Here is a 5,193-nt window from a genome sequence, read left to right on the forward strand (position 1 = left end):
TGCTGCAGGCTGAGGGTATGTCCCACATCATTTATGGTGGTTCGCTTGAGAAGCAGCAAATGGTTAAACTGCGGTAAATTGTTGGTGGTGTTCGTGGACTGGTGGGCATCGGATTACAAGGAACTGAAGCTACAGTTTTGTCTCTGCCTTGACACACCCAAGAGCCAGCCCTCCATATCACTGCTTTTCAGCACAGGCGTGCCAAATGAAACATCACTTCTGCCTGTTGTCCTCTGGACAGAACCCACCTGCAGTCACAAATAGCACCCATAGGTGGTATTTGCAGGGCTCCTCCGTGGTCTAGATAGTAGATGGCATATACTTGCAGCTGGAGTTTTTTCACTCATTTTTCATGTGTGGGTGATAAAGAAGAGCAATCTTACTTCTGCCACTTACTTTCCAGTTAAAATATTGATGGTCTCTTTTGTGGATAGGAAAGTCTATGAACAGTAAGCTACACAGGTCTTAAAAATCATAGAATGGTTTGGGTTCAAAAGGGACTTTTAAAGGCTGTCCAGTTCAATCCTCCTGCAATGAGCAGGGGCATCCTCAACTAGATCAGGTTGCTCAGAGCCCCATCCACCTGACCTTGAATGTTGCGATGTTGCATCTACTACCTCTTTGGGCAACCTGTGCCAGTGTTTCACCACCCTTACTGTAAAAATCTTCTATCTTATCTAAATCTACTCACTTTTAGTTTAAAACCGTTATCCCTTGCCCTATCACAATAGACCCAGCTAAAAAGTTTATCCCCATCTTTCTTATAGGTCCCCTTCAGGCACTGGAAGGCTGCTGTAAGGTCTCCCTGGAACCTTTTCTCCTCCAGGCTGAACAACCTCGTCTCTGTCTTCGTAGCAGAGGTGGGTCAGCCCTCTAATCATCTCTGTGATCCTCATTTGGTCCCTCTCCAACAGATTTCCTATGCTGAGGAATATATCACCTATCCCTTTGTTTGACTTGCCTAAAATTTACAAATGTTACCATAAACAAGACTGAAGTTATAAATCAGGAATGAAAGAAAATGTGGCAACAAGTGGCAAGAAGATAGAAGGTGTCTCTAGATGTGGGGAACCTCTGGGTCATGTAAACTGCATCCTGCTCCAGCTGTGCTCCATGCTTGCCATGCAATCTTCAGCAAAATTCTACTCTCTTAGCCTGTGGAGACCAATAGATTTTTAATTGCATTACCAGCAGCTGAATGCTTGATTTTACACTATACGGCTATTTTAGTATTTTGGAGATTTGACTGCAATTTTGAAGGCTTTGCTGATTTATAACCATGTGACGTACTGCAAAGAATATTTGCAGAGGTCAAATTAATAACTGACAGGAAGGCAAATGGAACAGAAGACTGAATAGAATTTGTGATTTTATAATCTTGTGATATGTTAATTTTATGTCTTTTATCTATGTGCATTTTATTAACAGACAACACTATGTTTGCCATGCCACTGCCTCAGTGAGAAGAGCATGTTGAGGAAAGAGAAGTCTATATGAGGTTTGGAGGATCATTTAATTTCCTATAATTAAGGTCTATTAGAATTATGAATAGGTTTTTCCTGAATGTTCAAAATAAGTTTTGCAACCTCAGAATGAAGACTGAAATAATCGAATAAGGAGAAAGAGCAGGAATAAACAAATTAACTAATTTTAAGGACTTAAACAACACTAGTACTAAATGATACTCAACTTAAACATTCTACTGGGGGCTCATGGAGTCCATATGTCAGAGAGGGACAAGAGCATCTTCAGTCATAGGCTTGCCAAGCTGATAAAGAGGAAAAAATAATGTTGCTGGGGGAGAAGAACCCAATCCATCCCACTCCTACCAGTTTGATGACAGGGCCAGCAGTAGACGCCCAGAGTCCAGAGAGTGATTGCAGGTCAGCAGGAGAGCACCTGGAGAGCAGCACAAAAGAATTCCAGCTACTCCAGCCACTGGACCTTGTTCTCACCAACAAGATGAGACTAGTGGGGAATGGGGAGCTCAAGAGAAGCCCAGGCTGTAGTGACCGTGAAGTGGTCACTGCTTAGGACAGGGAGGAGATCACACAGCAAGCTCACAGCTTTGGACTTTCAGGAGAGCAGACTTCGTCCTCTTCAAGGTTGTGCATAGAGAATCATGAGATAAAGCCCAGGAGGGAAGAGCAGCCCAAGAAAGACGTTAATATTCAAGGATCGCCTCCTCCAAGTTCAGGAGCAATGCATTCCAACGAAAAGGAACTTGGGCAAAAATGGCAGAAAACCTGCAAGGATAAACAAGTAGCTCCTGGACGATCTCAAACACAAAAAAGAAGCCTACAGAGGATGGAAGCAAGGACTGGTAACCTGAGAGGAATACAGAGAAATTTCTTGCTACATAAAGGACATAGATCTGTTGGAGTGAGTCCAGAGTAGGGACAAGAAGATTATCAGAGGACTGGATGAGACTTTGAGCAACCTAGTGAAAGGTGTCCCTGCCCACAGCAGGGAGGTTGGACTCGATAACGTTTAAAGGTCCCTTCCAACACAAGCCATTCTGTGATTCCATGATACAGTTTCTCTTCCTCAGACTCCTGGGCTTATTTGATGATCCACCTCCCTTTTACAGCTCACCAGTATTGTGTCTTCTTAGCCTCACTCCTCACATCCATCAGGGCCCTCACACAAGCTGCACACAGGAAGGGATATCATTATGCTGTCCTCCACTCCCTTCCTACATTGTGCTGACAGTCTCGGACCCTTCCAGCACCTTCTGTCATCACTCCAAGGCTGCTGTTCTTTCCTCTCTGCTCATCTACCTCCTGCCCTCTTTATCTGTCACAGAGTCAGTTTGCGTGAATAAACTGATAGAGTAAAAATGTTCCTTTTAGTTTTCTGAAACTTTCTTTTCATACATTTTAATCAATGTCTGCTTTGATTAATCCTCTTAAAAATTATCTGCTATTCTGGATAAGGGGAATTAAACAAAACAGAAAGAAAGGTAGTCTTTAGCAGTTAAATCTTTTACATATCTGTATGTTATTGGTCAGATCATAAAGACCTTTTAAAAAACCTCCTAAAATTTCAAAGCATCAAGAACAAAAATGTGATATGCCTGAAATGTTGTATGTTTTATCCTCTACCTCCAAATGGTCTTTAAAAAAACTCTCCAGAAAAAAACCCATAACAAATCTTTTGTGAGTAAATGCATCACATGGTGATTAAAGGCCTTTACTCCAGAGTGTCCAAGTGGGAAAGTCTAGATGCAACCAGTGAATACTTGACTGTAGCTTTCATTATACTGTAGCTGTGGGCCCTGTTAAATGTTCAATCATCATCTGATAGACAGGAACTATGTCCATATTATAGACACTCTTCTCAGAAACTTTGTGTCAAAAAAATGAAAGCAAAACAGAAATTTGCTGACATGCATTTTATAATGTAAACTTGAATTTTAAACTTATTCATCAATGTTAACTGACACTGTTGTTTTCATTTTCTGCTTTCTACTTGCTTTTAAAAGGAGACACTGAAGCAAATAAGGGGAAATCGCCTCCACATCTCATCCATCACCCAACCTCTACTTCCACTTATTCACACCAGTGTGAACCCAGAGCAACTGTGACACAAGCAGCAGGGCTGGTACTGTTTTGGACAGCTGGAAAAGCCAGCACATTCTGCCCATTCAGGGCCACAGTTTGGCTCCCTAAGGTGGAGAAGTTGGATGCAGATGGAAATGCACACATCTGTAATGACGAGCAGGATCAATGAGAGCACTAATTCCGTCAGTTGTTTAATGCAGTGGTTGTGTTTCTCTAGAGAGTTGAGTTCAAATTCAATTTTAGATGAGAAGTCAAAATGATGCTGGCCATTATTTTCCTCCCAAGGAGATATCTATCTACCTCAGTTACCATGACATAATTGGCAATATCTAGTCAAGACAAATCAAGTCTAAGATTGATAAGGACTGTTGGGCACTGAACCTTGAACCAGGGCTGCCTGCACCATTCCTTACTCCGACTAGTACTGCTGGTTCCATAGGAGCATGAAATTTGTATACAGTACTCAAAATAATTAATTCATTAAAAGCAGACAAAATGTCTGCTGAAGGGGTTTAAACCTGCATCCTCATTGACAACAGGAATACTTCTGTTGTTTTTAAAAGGCATCTCTAGACCCAATAATTGCTATATTTAAGGAGCACATTTTCAAATGCAACTTACTAACTTTTAGGGTCTCTGCATTTCACCTGCTGAAACACACTGGAACCTGCTCCTGACTGTGGCTCACCAATCATCTGCTCTGGGGATTTGAAGACACATTTGAACTTAGACTTGAGCTTACAGCTTGCTTTTCGGTGAGCCCTGAGCCAAAGGAAAGGGAAGAAGTGAGGGGGTGTGTAGCTCCTTCTGTGGACAGGACTCCTCCAGGGTGTACGCCCAGATCCAAACCCAGGACCACCTCCCTCCTTTGAGGCCACCTCGCTGTTTCAATCTGGGAATGACTGTGTCGCTAACACTCTTAAAAATATCAACCATTATGTTGAAGACCTTTGTATCAAGCCCTGTTATCAAGATGTTGAACATTTCCTAAGCCAAGAAAGCTGTTAAGGATGAGTAATTCTCCTCCTTACACTGAGGTCTTACCCCAGCTGCAATTGTTGCTTTGTTTATCATTACTGTACCAACATTTAATGCCAACCTCTGCATGGACAGAGCTGAGCAGGGAGGGAAGATGATTTACCTCCTCGAGTTTCACACTTTCAGCAATGCCCCTTATAAAACATGTTTTATTCACTATTCACATGTGGAGACTTTCAGAGGAGTCTTAGCATATACTAGCAACAAAATTTAGTCTTCAGCATTCAGCTTCCTCTCCAAATGAAGGACTATGTCATCTCTGGGATCAAGAATACTAAAAAATGTGAATTCTTAGCTCTAGCTAAAAAGGACATTTCCCACTGCTTCAGTGTTCAAGGGTTGTGCTTAGCGATTCAGTAAGACCACCTTGACATTTAAACATATGTCACTCACTTCAAAAATGTTTCTAGCCCTCCACCCTCCTCAACCCCCTGGCCTCTATGAAAAGGAAACCGAGCCTTTTAAGGGCATCTGTCAAATGTCAGGCAAGCATGCATAATCTGCAGTGTGCTCCCAGGGTAACTGCTGAATAGTTGCTGCTCAACCCTTCTGAAATTAAGGAAAGAGCCAGACCTGTTGAAATGAAGTGCAA

General features: G+C 42.2%; 1 long non-coding RNA gene across 1 annotated transcript; it reads left to right on the forward strand.

Annotated features, from left to right (window-relative positions):
- The first annotated feature begins 820 nt into the window (after nt 1-820).
- On the forward strand, nt 821-2,843 carry LOC116439938. The gene is made up of 2 exons (XR_004238343.1): nt 821-860; nt 1,429-2,843. It is a non-coding gene; the product is annotated as an uncharacterized LOC116439938 (long non-coding RNA).
- Nucleotides 2,844-5,193: the final 2,350 nt, after the last annotated feature.

Source organism: Corvus moneduloides, chromosome 2 (genome assembly GCF_009650955.1).
Source record: "Corvus moneduloides isolate bCorMon1 chromosome 2, bCorMon1.pri, whole genome shotgun sequence".
Classification (NCBI taxonomy): domain Eukaryota; kingdom Metazoa; phylum Chordata; class Aves; order Passeriformes; family Corvidae; genus Corvus; species Corvus moneduloides.